This window comes from Eubalaena glacialis, chromosome 4 (genome assembly GCF_028564815.1).
Source record: "Eubalaena glacialis isolate mEubGla1 chromosome 4, mEubGla1.1.hap2.+ XY, whole genome shotgun sequence".
In the NCBI taxonomy this organism is placed as follows: domain Eukaryota; kingdom Metazoa; phylum Chordata; class Mammalia; order Artiodactyla; family Balaenidae; genus Eubalaena; species Eubalaena glacialis.
The window spans coordinates 99,602,890-99,617,678 of NC_083719.1; the positions used below are offsets into that span (position 1 = coordinate 99,602,890).

The window sequence follows — 14,789 nt, forward strand, 5'->3', positions numbered from 1 at the left end:
GAGAAGGTATCAGTGGAAAAGCCTGCATTCCTACATTCAACATGACATAACAAATGGGTTTCATCTAAGTCACATGGTCACCAAAGAAGGTAGCTGGATTTGTGTCATACCTAAGTGAATGGGGCTTTAACAGGGACATCACAGCAGCAAAAGGTTGTGGGCTGTACCAGCTAGTTTAAGAGCTGAAAGGTACTGGAAGTGCTGAATAGAAGCCAGAGGAAAACCATGCATGCCTTCTAGGAGGGGATCCACAGAGCATGAGTCCGCAAAGTTTTATCCCCAGGAGCAAAAGCTAAAGTGGGATGCTGAAGAGTTTGCAGGTCTCCTACATCAAAGATCTGTAGGATGGGAAGCCCCCCGCCAGGGCCTTTAACTGAATTACACATGGGCCCAAATATATAGTAAATTTTTGGATGCTGGTCTCACAAAAGGCAACAGAAGCCACTCAGTTTAACCAGGTGAGGAGCTATAGAAGCAGCTAGTTAAATGAGAGAGTTACTCATTCTTCTTCCCTGCATCGTGACTGAAAGCATCAGAGGAGGAAAGGAAGAAGTAAAAAGCAGAACCCCTGCACTGGCTGTCCCCGCCAAGGTGTAAGCCTGAACTGGGAGATGTCAGGGGGTACAATTGGAGTTTTTCATTAGACTAAATAGGACTTTTTAATAATGACTTTTTAATAATTCTATGGAGATCAGTGACCTGATCTCCATAGAATCTTCCTGAGTTATTTTTGAGGAATGAGAAGAGAGGAGTTGGGGACGGTAATATGAGAAAAAAAATAAAACCTTTCCACTCTTGTATTCCCACTGATCTGCAACTATGTCTGAGACTGTCAGTAAACCACCGCAGTATCTTTCTAAGTTTAGGCAGACTTCTGAGTTATTCATCCATTCAATCAGTAAACACAATAAAAAACTATGACCCCAAAGCAAAAACTTATTTCAAATATATTCCCCTCCCCACCAACATGCACTTCTCATCTCTCCACTTCAAGGTCAAGTTTTAATCCATTTATCCCTCCTCATGATGCTTTGCTTTTCTGCTCCCTCCCACAGTGGTCTGAGTCTGCCTAGAACTCTTACAGCTCTCAGTGTTTATTCAATTATTTCAAAACCAGAATGTCAGTGTTACTCAACTATTGCATGAATATGTGGGCTGTCTCTTCATATAAGACAATAAACTCTTGGACAGTTAGACTCTATGATGTATTTCTTCTCTGTCCCCCACTACCAAGAGCAGCTCATAATGCAACAGATACTGATCTAATGCTTTGTATTTTTACTACTTTGGTTCTTATTTTGAGAAGACAGGAAGGCTCAGGCATGTTTTTCTACCCATCTAAAAGTCTTTGTTCTTTACATTTCAGTACTTCATTATACACACGTAAAAGTGTAAAAGTTTTCTTTTATTTTGTACTGTCTCCTCCTTAAAAAAACAAACAAACAAACAAAAAAACAAAAAAAAACTTGTACGCCGTACAATGTTTGTTGCCACATATTCAGGTATTCTTTTAAATTTTAATATATTGACCATTATCTCTCTGGCATATCATGGCTAATACTTATTTTAAAAAAAACTTTCTGTATCACCTGGCATTAGTGGGTATTTCATGAAAGTATGTAGTCCAATATTATTTGTTTGTTAATCCAATCTGAAAAGCCTTCTCTTTAAATGAAGGACTTAAATGCATTATTAATTATTATTATATATTTTTCCCATCTTCCTTCTATAATCTAAGTCTACATTTATATTTTTAATATTAGCTTGTATCCCTGTTTCATATTTTTAAGACTACATTTTCTTTTCTAGCAATTTGGAAAGTTTAAGATTAGGTATAAACCCAGGAAGAATAAGATATGGATTTTGTACTGAATTTTTATGCATGGACAAGGAAAGAATTCCCTGCAAAAGAAATGTTTAAAGGAACAGCGACAGATAAAAATTAAGTTGTTTTGTGATAGTATCTTATGAGTCTTATTTATTCAGTGTGTTGGACACACACACGTATAATCGCTAACACTCACTTGCTAGTAAGTTGGGAACTGATTTTAGATGGTTTAGCTCCCAGGCATGTGCTCTAATCTAAGCTCTATTTATAAATATTTCTGGAAGTCTAATGCCCTATGCAGAAAAATGGCCTTCCTGGATTTCAGAGGGAAGTGTTATTTACCAGAACATCAAATCAGACTGAAATAAACCTGGCAAAGACAATATTCTTCAAAATGTCTGTCTGTTCTGCCTCATCTAGATGCCAAAAACTTGGTTCTATTACTACATGGAGTCTACCCAGTCTTAGAAATAACATAGAAATTTCTAAAAACATTCTTTCATTCAGGACTTTCATGAAGATACTGTTTTAATTATTTAATGCTGTGCTCAATCCATCCCAACTACTTAGTGGCTTAAAACAATGCATTATTATTTCTCAGAATTCTTATTGGTTCTTCTGCTGTTTTTTTCCTGGGCTCATTCATGCAGCTCCATTTGGCTAAAGGGTGGGCTGGGTTGTGTTGGAAGGTAAGATGGCATCACTCACATGTCTGGCAGATGTGCCTGGCATGCTGTCAGCTAAAGCCCTTTGTTCTCCTTCATATGGTCTAATCCTCTAGTAGGCTTCCTTGACTTCTATTCATGATAGTCTCAGGACATCCTTCTAACAAAGAAAGAACAGAGTGCTGCAAATCTTCTTAATATCTAGTATTGGAAGTATTATACCTCACTTTTGATTCATTCTGTCAGAAAAATGCCAACCCAGATTCAAAGGTTGGGAAATAGACTCCCTTTCTAATGGGATAGGCAAAATCACATAGCATAGAGGATGCATACTGAATTGGCAGAAACGTGTGGTCATATTTTGGAATCACTGTAGATGACAAAAATTCGTTGAGAACAACAAACATGGATATACTTTTAATCAACATTGTAAAAGAGGCACAACATAGAGTATGGATATTGATTTCCAGTTGCTTATCACTACGGCCCTGATAAAATCTCTTGACCCACTATGACTAAGGAAAACATCTTTGTGATGATGAGACCTGTATTTCTCTTCTTACACTGTCCGGGTTCTGCCCATTCTCTAGTATGGAAATAGGTTCAGTAGGCAACCTTCCTTTAATCCTTAGTAAATATCATATTCCATTGTAAATGCTTTACATTTAATCCTTACAACAACCCAAATAGGTAGGTATTATTAGCCCCCAATTAAAGATGAGGAATCAAATATTCAAGTCAAAGTAACTTGTGAGGCCACATAGCTAGTGGAATCTGAACCCAGACTATCTGGCTCCAAGTCCATGCACTTAACCTCCATGGCTGTTGCTTCTGTGATCATTCCTGTGGTTTTATTTTCACCGTCCTCAGGAACTGGATACAGCTTGCTTATATCAGGGCTTTTATTTTCAGCCTATGCTAATGCACTTGTTCAAAATACATACCTGAAATAACGTCTTAATCAGTGTGAATCAGTCAGCACTTAGGATAACTAATCTGCTTGGGCCATTAGTGTCCTGAGTCTGGTCTGTGTTATACAGACTGGTTATTGTGTTTCTAGACCAATCAGTCTTCCAGGGCTATCAGTGGGTTGAGGCTAGTCAAGCAATAGGAGGTAGAGTTGCATGGTGGTTAAGAATACAGGTTGGAACGAGACTCCAAGGATTAGAATTCTTGCCCTGCCACTTACTAGCTCAGAAACTTTAGGGATGCTACTTAATTAGTGGGGATAATAATAGTTTCTCCTTGATAGGATGATTATGAAGATTAAAATACATGAGTTAATTTTTGTAGGAGTCCTTGGAACTCTATTAAAATAACTCTGTTATTTGTTTTATTTGTTTATTTGAAGTACCTCTACTTCAACCTATTGGAAATACTGGTCTTCCAGGTGAGAGTTGTCTTTAGTACAGCTCAACTAGAGATGGGGTCAGGGGTAGTTTTAGTCTCCAGTTTAATTCCCACAGAGCCATTGACTGCCCTGTGGAAGAGGGACTTTTTGTCTTCATTCCCAAACAGAATTATCCACAGGAGGTTTCAGGAAAGAGAGAGAGAACTTCTTTGACCTGGTCCCAGACTGGGCTCTGAATGAATGACCTGGCTGGCATTAACCCTTAGGCTTATCAAATCGTACCAGCCTCTCATATCTAAAAGTTCTACTATGGATGGTAGACCATCAACCCAATAGCCATGGTAGTCCAATCAATCACTCTTTTCTGCTCCCCTTGGGTCTTTTCACAGTGAGCACCAGACTGGGGTAGGTCATGTGATCTGAGCTCCAGAATTAGAAAATGTCATTCTCTGGCATTTACTGACTTTTGAAATTTGAAGTTACTTAACCAAACTGAATCTCTCTCTCCTCAACTGCAAAACAGGGACAATGATAAGACAGTACCTATTTAGAAGATTTTTATCTTATCACAGTACCTAGTATGTAGTTAACTCTTTCTAAATGGTAGCTAATGTGATCTCTTGGATATAGGAATTGATTCAATATTTCTCTAAAATTCAGAGGGACCGGTTTTTACAGGATATATGCCTATTTATTGGCAGGAATAACCTTGTATAAACAATATTGTGTTATACTTTTGGGAAAGTGTGTGGGGAAAGAAAAATTTATGCCCATTTGAACTTTGGAAAAACATACTTCAATATTTCATATGGAAAGAATTTCAAATCTTTGAAAGGGTGACTTAATTTTGAATTTCTTATTTCAAAGCTGAGATATTAACCAAGCATAAAATGTATACCACATTGTAAGCTGAATGGACTGTTCTAAAGCCTCTATTTTAATTCATAGTCAGAGTTGGTATTTTTATTGCCACTCTTTAACTTATTACAGGGGCGGTTGCTTTCTTTACCCAGTAGTGGGTCTCAGATAACTTCCTAAGCCTCAGCCTCCCAGTCTGTTAAAAAAAATTCTATCTGACTTACAGATTGTTAAAATAGTCCATTAAAAAAATAAAATTCAAAAGCCTTTGATATGAGCTGCCTGGAAATAAATGTTATAACACTACATTATTATTATCACATTGTGAACCCAATACAGCACTATCAATTTTGCAGCATTTAAGTGGGCTGTTTAATGTCAAATGCAGAATTCATGACACTGGCAATTTATCTCACTCTCTCCCTCTTTCTTTTTATTTTAAATAGATCAAAATCAAGAACAGGAGCCTGAGAGAAATGTGTTGTTTATATTCATCAGAGTCCAATACAAGTAGAATTTAATTCTTAAAATATGGATTAAAAATTTTTTTGAAATGATTGTTCTACAGTCTGAGATAAACCTTCATAATAACTTTGAATTTGGCTCTAAAATGAGGATATATGCCCGCTAGAATTTTGTATTGATTGTTTAGAGAAATTTCAAATATTTGAGGATAGGATGAGACAATCCATCACTTTAAAATTGAGAGCTTAAGAGCTTAAGAGCTTGTGAGCATCATAGCTAAAATATTCATGGTTTTAGATCGATTTAGTATTAGTATTCTCTTAGTTAATATTACCTTCAGAATATATAATTAGCATTGATTGTGCATATTTATTACAAGCAAAAGTTATACAAAATGTAATTTATCTATGTCATCAACACTTTGCCAGTTAAAAATAGAAAACAGAATACAAATGAAGTAATCTCACAATGTTCAAGTTAGTTTTTAACAGCATATTTAGCTTTGATTTTTTTCATGAAACAAATATTTCTTGAGAATCTACTTTGTGAAACTTAGGAGAATTTTTGAGATCCTCCAGTTTTATTTTTCTTGAGTTTTGTTAGATAGAATACCACTACTGTTATATTAAAAGGTGTTCAAAAAAACAAGATCAAGGGTAAAAATGTTTGGTAAATCCTAGATTAAAGAAAGCAAAAACTTTTTTTTTTAACTGCAACATTTTTGGTTCTTTTATAGAACTCCCTAAGAGGGGATTCTGGGTGTTAAAAAATTTTCCAAATATAAATGCCATAGACTCTTACCCCCTACTGCAGGAATATTTATTAACACATTAAAGAACCTTAGAGTGCTGTAAAAAGCTGTTCCTAAAAAGTCATCTCTTCTTATCTACTCTTGTTATGGAATGCATGACTGTAGATCAGTGAGCTTGAGTTTTTCCCAAAGAATATATTGGAGTTATTTTGGAATGTAATAGAATTTTTTACTTCAAACAGTTTTTCTTTTCCTAAAATATTATTTTTCCACCCAAATAATGTATTTTTTCTAGGATCCTGCCATCTAGGAGATGGATAACTTGGTAATATCTAATTATATTAATTGGTTGATATTGCTTAAGATATGGTATATTTTCCCTAACTCTCGAAGGGCAAGAGAAGCTCCTAAACAAAAGCTTAATAATGCCCTCAAGTGAACATCCTTTATGACATGTCATGAGTAATTAAAATAATATGTATATGTACTTTTTGTTCTTCCTCAAATGGTCATGAAATCTTCTGTATTTGTATACTTGTAGTTTGTAGTTTCAAAAATTTCATTAAGGTATGTCAACCCTTGTTCTTTTTTTTTTGTTTTTGTTTTTATTGATATTATACTGTAAGCTTACCATAATGTGCTCAATGTTGAAGTAATTCATTATTAATTCATACTCTCAATCATGGAACTAAAATTAAATGTTAAGTATAGTTTTGGAAAAGAAATATTTTCTTCTTGGCTGTAAAATGGCATTTCAGGATTACCATATTAACAAAGGCCTCTAGATTCTCTCCCATGTAAACAAAGAATAATGAGAGGGACTTCCCTGGTGGCATAGTGGTTAAGAATCCGCCTGCCAATGCAGGGGACACAGGTTCGATCCCTGGTCTGGGAAGTTGCCGCGGAGCAACTAAGCCCGTGCACCACAACTACTGAGCCTGCGCCACAACTACTGAGCCTGCGCTCTAGAGCCCGCGAGCCACAACTACTGAAGCCCAGGTGCCTAGAGCCCGTGCTCCGCAACAAGAGAAGCCACTGCAATGAGAAACCCTTGTACCACAACGAAGAGTAGCCTCCACTTGCCATAAATAGAGAAAGCATGTGTGCAGCAATGAAGACTTAACACAGCCAAAACAGACAAAAAAAATAGAATAATGAGAAACTCCAGAAAATGAAATAAATAGGAAGAACTACTTTCTTTGCAATTCTTCTCTTTTGTACATAAGTCAAATTTTTGTTTCAATTTGATTTAAAATACCACTAAATATGAGACGAACTCTTAGTCTTGAAATATAGGTTCATCATCTACATATTTTATCCCACATGTTAAAATTGCTGTTTTTATTTAAATCAGCAAATATGTGAATTCTGAAGGTATTTTGTTATTAGATAGATTTCTTTCTTTCTTTTTTTTTTATGACTGGTAGTAAGAAATGTATTCCTATGAAACAGGAAGAAACCTTGATTGATAAGTATTAAGAATACCTTGAAATTGACACTTTATAAAAGAGAAGTCCCTACTGATCTAGCATAGACTCTTTAAATTGACTGGAACTTTGACAAAAAAGTGTACTTCACTCTAGTCAACCCCAGTAAAGAGTTCATAAGTTAAAACAAAATGAAACTCTTGAACTATCTCCATATCAGCAGGAGAGGATCCAGGTTTTGTGCAACCTGAACCTCATACAATTTGCAGAAGTACTTTAATAAAATTTTACAAATTCACTAATTTAAAATTGTTAGGCTTCTCTCAATTCTTTCGAGGGAGACCTATTCCAGTGAGAGAACTTGCAGCTTGAGTTCCAGTATGTTTATGGTACACATGCCTTCATATAACATAGTCAGATATCACGAATGAAGTATACTAGAAAAGCATCACAGTAGAGGCCAGGAGAGCTTTACCAGCGCTGAGATTAATCTGCCTGGATTTCTTTCCTCATTACAACATAGGCAAGTGTGCACTGGAAAAAATTATCTCTAAGGTTCCTTCCAGCTGAACAGTTCCTATTTTTTAAGTGGAGAAGTCATCACTTCTGGAATGAGGAGAACTCCATGCTAATGTGGATGAAGCAAATAAACCTTGCGAATTGATTTGGGTACCCTAATTTACATGATTATTTCCTGGCATCCAGGTCTATATATTTTTTCACATGGCAATATAGTTGTTGATTATTCTCAGAGGTCTCAATTGGAAAGATCTGTTTTTGCTTTGTAGTAATATTCACAAATAATTTCCAAGTCAGGGTTGCTAGTACTAGTGCCAGATCATGGGTGAGGGAGTAGGGATCTTATAGACGATCTTGGAGAAGAAAAATAAGGAAGAACAGGAAACCATCCCATTATTTGCCTTCTCATCTGTAATTCTTGGAACTGAAGATCTGACCTACTAACTGAATCTTATGAACATGATGTCTTTGAAAGTGGAAGTAAGTTATATAGCTTAGCAGGGTTTTTCCCTTTTAATGCTAGACTGGTAAGTGTAGAAGTTATACGAATATCACTGATATGTTGTGAAGATCTTTTGGGGATTTTTTTCTCACAATCAGTGTAAAGATCAAGCTCTTTGTATCATCTGTTTACATATGTGAACATACACAAAAAAATTCTTCAGAGGTGTTCTAAAGTCTTTGTCTGGTGCCAAGTTCTAATGGTTTTAAATGCCTTTTAAAAACCATAAGACAGCCTTTATATAAAATCTTCATCAAAAAAATATATTATGCTAATCCTAATAGAGTGTAGTTTAATGGAGGTCAAAAGTATGTCTTATTTCTCACTGTGCTCTCAAAACCTATGTAAGTAGCTGATATCAAGGAGCCATATTAATTAAATGTTGACTGAAAAAATAAATAATTTCTAACAAATAATTTCAAACTGTAGAGCATTACCATTGTTCAAAATGTATGTTGGTAGCAATAAACCTATATCTTCTTCTATGATTAACATAAAAATAAAATAAATGTGATTATATTAAGCATGGCTCATAGGTAGAGAAGTGGAATATTATTTATAATTCTGCCACCTGTTAAAGCAATAGCTATTAACATTTGGGGTTCAATTAATTTGTCAAAAGCAGTTCACCCTGTAAGCATCTATGTCTTTGTATTTCCATTTAATATACTATATATGAATACAGATCTTTTAAAAGTTCATTAAAACAGGAAAAACTGAAATAAAATATCTTTAATCTGCAGTAGTTCTCCATTTTGTTAAAAACAGAAGAGTTAATGTCCAAGATTAGCAATAAGAAAACATTAAAAACTGTCTCATTGTTTCAATAAAGCAAGTATCCAGAGCAAAATAATAGTCTCAAAGGAAGAAAACTCAAGTATCTTACTGAAATAGACTTCCAATTTCAGTACAATGCATTTTTGTGGGATAGATTGGACTGTTGCACATAGATTAAATTTGACAGGATACCAGACTGTTGCCACATTTCTACTTTTAATTCAGTACCCTTTTTTGGTAAATGTGGAGCAGAAAAATATATTTTTTTGGTTTTTCCTGTTGGGGAAAACCAATTGAATTTGTTTTCAATATTTCAAAACTCTGCCATGACTGTGTACCTGGCTTACATTATTTTATAGATAGCTGGAGGGTATTTTAGCCTTGACATTTCAGTTGTCCTGAAAATAGTGATGATATATGGACTGGCACTGCTCAGAGCTCCTGTTTTTCTTTCCAAAAGTGCAGTGTGATTAGCCTTTTTATCCATCCAAGACTACTGCCCAGGGAGCCTTACGCGTCAAGGCCAATGCAGCTTTGATGAAGCAGCATCTCAAGGTATTATGATTTAAATTCTGGGCAGCAGTTGGAGGCAGATTGTTTCCTGGTCTTGTTGTTCATTCATATTTGTCCCTTTCTTAGGTAGGGATTGAGAAAGATCTTTTAACTGCGCTCTACATAGTTTTTATGCCCTTTGGAGACAGAAGAGATCCAAAGAAGGTATATGTGCATATGGTTGAGCAGGAACAATGAGCAGAGCTGGAAGAGACACAAAACTTTACTTCTACCCTGGCGTTGCCACAGCTCCAGGGCACATATGCTACTGTGTCAAGGAACAAATATAACTTCTGACAAAAATTGAGAAAGGTTTTTAGAATAAAACTCCAAGTTATGCAAAACTCTGAAAGGACAGAGCCAACAAAATAGGTCTAAGAATAAGCAGAATGTTAGTTAAGAACAATTCTTCTGTGAACAAGAGCTGGAGCACATGATACAGAAGTCTAGGGATCAGTGATTCTCAGTGTTTACATCCAAATATCCTTATTGGTTTATAACTTGCCTTAGTCCATCTGAATCCTAACACCTGCCTTGACTGTGATAATCTGGCCTTTATTATTAAGCTCTGCCTGGAGTGGAACAGATCACGCCAGCCCCTGGCAGGATGGCGCATTCACCTTTGGGGAGCAGTCTCCCATACCACTGTTTAGGATAACAGAAGAGATCACCTCACTTTAACAGATTGCCCTAAAGACTTCTACCCCCTTGAGCTTCTTCGTATTGGAAGACTCTAACAGGGGTAGAGTTCTCAAACAGGCAGGCAACAAAATAAACACACCAGTCAATCTGAAGCAATGCTAAGAGCTCTACCGGTCCGAATAACAAGATATAAAAAGTCTTGTTATGTGAACAAGAGATTAATTTAACTCATCTATTTTTTCATTTGTATCATATCTAAGGAAAGTTAAATGATTCACACTTTATTTTTAATTTTTAAACATTAAATCAAAATGGAGCTGAGAGCTACCTTATGAAATGGGAAAGTGGTGGTCAAAGAAGCAGTAGTTGTAATCAGCGATGACTTGAAGGGCTTTCACTTCTCCATTATACCCATTAACACCCCCCCCCCGACAAAAACAACCAAGTAAATTTATCATCTAGGTTAAAGCAGTGTTTTGCCATGCGTTGTTCTAAAACATGTATTCTAGTATCTTCTGTTGATACTAGATTGACACAAAAAGCCTCTCCTCCCAAGAGAAATGAAGCCACCAAGGGATAGCGGGAGACCTGGAAGAAGATATAAGACTCTACTCACCTTAGTGGTCACTGCATCTAATCCCCTTGGCTCCTTCTTTCTCCTTTTATTGAAGGGTTTTATTTATAGACTCGGACATGTATACTGTAAGACATTTGCTATGAATACCTCAGGATTTCTCATATCATCATAGAATCACCTTTCAGATATCCAAGAACAGATCTAGTTTGCATATTTACCATGGTTATACAACTACATAATACATGGTAAAATAATTTTAAAACATTTGCTCCATAGGTGATGTGTATTAGTTGAAGTGTGTACACAACAAGTATTTTAATAGGAAAATACTTCTTCCCACCGCACTCATACAAGCTTTCTTTCTGCTGGTAACCCCTCCAAGCAATGGCAAGTTGCAAACTGAAGGCTAAGATTTCTGCAAGCAGCTATGATTCTTAACACTATGGAATCAACTGTGGGATGGAGTGACAAATGTGGAAAAATATGGAAAGGGAGGGAGGGTTTCTCTGCCTAACTACGACTTCTCATATATTTAAGGGAGGAAAATCCACATAAGTAACACATCTATACATTGGGTGTAGTTTAAGACAGTCTGTGCCTCATATTGATTATGTATTATGTTACTTTCCTTTCTCTTCATCCTTTAACTGAAAAATCATTACTTGGATATATAATTCTTTTCTTCCCAGAATTCTGAGAACTGCAGCATGAATAGTTTATATTGTGTCTATCTATGGAGGAATTTTTAAGTTGTCAGTGGGTTATGTCACATCTCAGGGAAAAAGCAAGTCACACCTCCAGGGAAAAAACTTACCATTATCAAGGATGTTGTTCCCATGGCACCAATGACTTTATCCAATGGCAGCAGCCTAAAATTTCCATAGAAACTGGATCTGAAACTGCTAAAGTGGATAGAAACTGTTAAAAGTGCAGTTCCCCATGGCAATATCAGTTGAATTAAAAGGAAGCATAAATTGCCTTATTAGAATCTTTTCCCAAAGAGCCCATGTTCTCACAATAATTGCATTTCCTTGTCATAAGCAATTTTATTACCCAGTAACCTGCTGCCCAAGAGAGAAACTTTATAAGAAGACTTGAGATCATCATCATCCAAGGGATTCATCCATAAAATTAAAAATTATAGTGCTTACTTTATTTGATTGTTAGGGGTAAATGTCTATAAATATTCCAATAGAAACATTTAAAAAACGTTTAGCTTTTCCTTCCTTCCTTTTTTCCTTCATTTCTTCCTCCCTCTTTCCTTCCCCTCATTCCTTAATACTTTTTTCTTTCTTCCTTCCTTCTTACTCTTTCTCTTTCCCTTCTTCTTTTCCTTGCTTCCTTCTTTACATCCTTTTCTTCCTCTCTTTCATCCTCAGACATGTTTACCCCCTCCTATGTAAAGAACATCCAGCATTAAATCCTGTAGTCAAAGAGGAATCAGAGTATCATCTCTCCCTTCCTCCCATTTCCTTATTGGGTCTAACATATCTATCTAGTCATTAGTGGTCTGTGGCTGCAAGAAAAATAATTAAGCCAAATACCTTCTAAGGTAACTAAGAATTTACTGTATTCACACCTACGAAGCTGCAGCCTTTCTGCAGTGCACTCTAGCCTTGCTCCCCTGGCCAGAGAAACTACCAGGAAGAGCAGAAGCTTAGGAGGAAAGCCAAGCTCTTTCCTTCCCCTTATAGTAACAGGCTGTTGGTTCTGCCTTTCCTTTAGTGGTGTCAGGCAAGGAGAACGAACGCTAAGCAGACTTGTCTAATAACTTGAGCCAGGAATAGGAAAAAATTTCCTTCTTGCTTCCATCTGTCTGGCTTCGTTCATTCATTTAATCATCTACCCATACAACAGATACTTACTGATTCCTTATTATTTCCTTATACCTCCACATGATGCCATTTATCTATTCCCTTCCATTCTCCATGTAATAATTCTAATTATATCATTGGACTTCTCCAAAAGCGTCTTACTTGTTCTTTTTACCTCAACTTTTTCCTCCAGCCCATCCTACAAGCCTGTTGGCTTGCTAAGGGGCTATTTGAATGCTGTTATTCCCATTCTCCTGAACTTTTACAGCCTTCCCAGCTCATAACATGAAGTCCAATCTCTTTAGCCTTGAATTCAGAGTGCTCTAATCTGGGCTCAATGATTCCACTTTTCAAATACCATTTTCCTAAACCGGATTGAACTATTTGTTCTTCCCACTCCCCGTCCTCCTTTTTTCTTCCTGTCTCTATGTTATATTCTCCAGCTGGAATGCTGTTAGGCTCACAAATCCTCTTGAAGATCCCCTCAATTCACTTCAATGCCAGACCTCCCTTGATTTTCCCCTTCCTGTTCTTCAGCTGAAGGTCATCTCTGGCTCTTCTAAATCCTATGGCACTTTATTTCTCTCATAACCTTTTGCACTTCCTATCTAATTTTGTAGTTTTATGTATTTATATACATGACTTATTTGCCCTTGTAGAATATAAGCTCCTTGAAAGCAGAGGGCATCATTGAATTGGCTTTATAATCCAACAGTGTGCTTTATTCATAGTCTTTAACTATGTAAGTGGATGCCTGTACTGCAATATCATTGGTTATTTTTAAGAAGACATGTTACATAATGAGCCTATTGTTAAGTTCACCTATAATGAGTAATATTGTGGTCCAGTAAAAGCCTTTGACATCTTTTCTTGACAAGTACACACTGACAGGTGCATCAGTTTTAGCAAGATTAGAACCTCTGCAGAATCATAAACTTTCCTACACAAACTATTGTTCATCAGCGTCTTTAGTGACCGTAATGACTATTGCCAATCAGAATAAGGAGTGTTCTCATCACCCAGAGCCAGGACATCTTTTTCTCTTCACTATCTAACAGTCTTGAAATCCTTTATGTTTTAAATAAAATTCACGTTTCAAACTTCAAAGAGGATAAAAAGCCACACATTGCAAAATCTCCCTCCAACCCTATTTCTCTTTGCCCAGTTCCCAGTAAACCCTTAAACAGATATTACTGAGTTAGATTCTTGCGTGTCTTTCCAGACAGGTTTTTATGTATATAAAAGCAAATATGAATACATTATTTTCCTGTGTTTTACACCAATAATGCCATACTATACACACTCTTCTACTTTTGTGGTTTTTACTTAAAAAGTGTGTCTTGAACATCTTCCTAGATCAACATGTACAGTGTATCCTATTACACTGTGTGGATATACTGTAATGTATTTAAGAGTATAGATTAAATACATGGATTTATGGATGGATTAGCTTCTTTATAAACTTTGCTATTACAATCTAGGCCACAATTAATAACTTTGTGTATACATCATTTTCTATGTATATGAACGTATGTGTAAGAAACAATCCTAGAAGTGGAATTGGTTGCTCACAGGGTGTATGCCTTATAATTTTTGGTAGATACTTCAAAATTGCCCTCCATAGAGAATGTACCAATTTATACTTTCATGAGCAATGAATGAGAGTTTTAAGCATTTTAAAACAAGTGTGTTTTAAAACTCTTGAAGTTTTGTCAAACTGATGCTTACAAATAGCATCTCTGTTTGTTTTAATATGGGATGCTTCATGCATTTGCATGTCATCCTTGCACAGGAACTATGATAATTTTCCTGGATCACTTCAATTCTTGTTGTATGTGCTACAGAAGTAAGCACTCTGTTTACTTGTATTTTGACTGTTATTGTGAATGAAATCAGTGTGTTTTCATATGTTTAAGAGCCATTTGCAGATTTAAAATTTTCTCATAAAAACTCTATTCATCTCCTTTGTCTATTTTCCTGTTTATTTTTTTGGAATTCTTTATAACTTATGGAAATCAGTTGTGATGTGACTTGTACATGTTTTTCCCAGTTTATCATTTA

At 36.0% G+C, this 14,789-nt stretch overlaps 1 non-coding gene across 1 annotated transcript; it reads right to left on the reverse strand.

Annotated features, from left to right (window-relative positions):
* Positions 1–14,475: 14,475 nt before the first annotated feature.
* On the reverse strand, positions 14,476–14,582 carry LOC133091594 (U6 spliceosomal RNA). The gene has a single exon (XR_009700930.1). It is a non-coding gene; the product is annotated as a U6 spliceosomal RNA (small nuclear RNA).
* Positions 14,583–14,789: the final 207 nt, after the last annotated feature.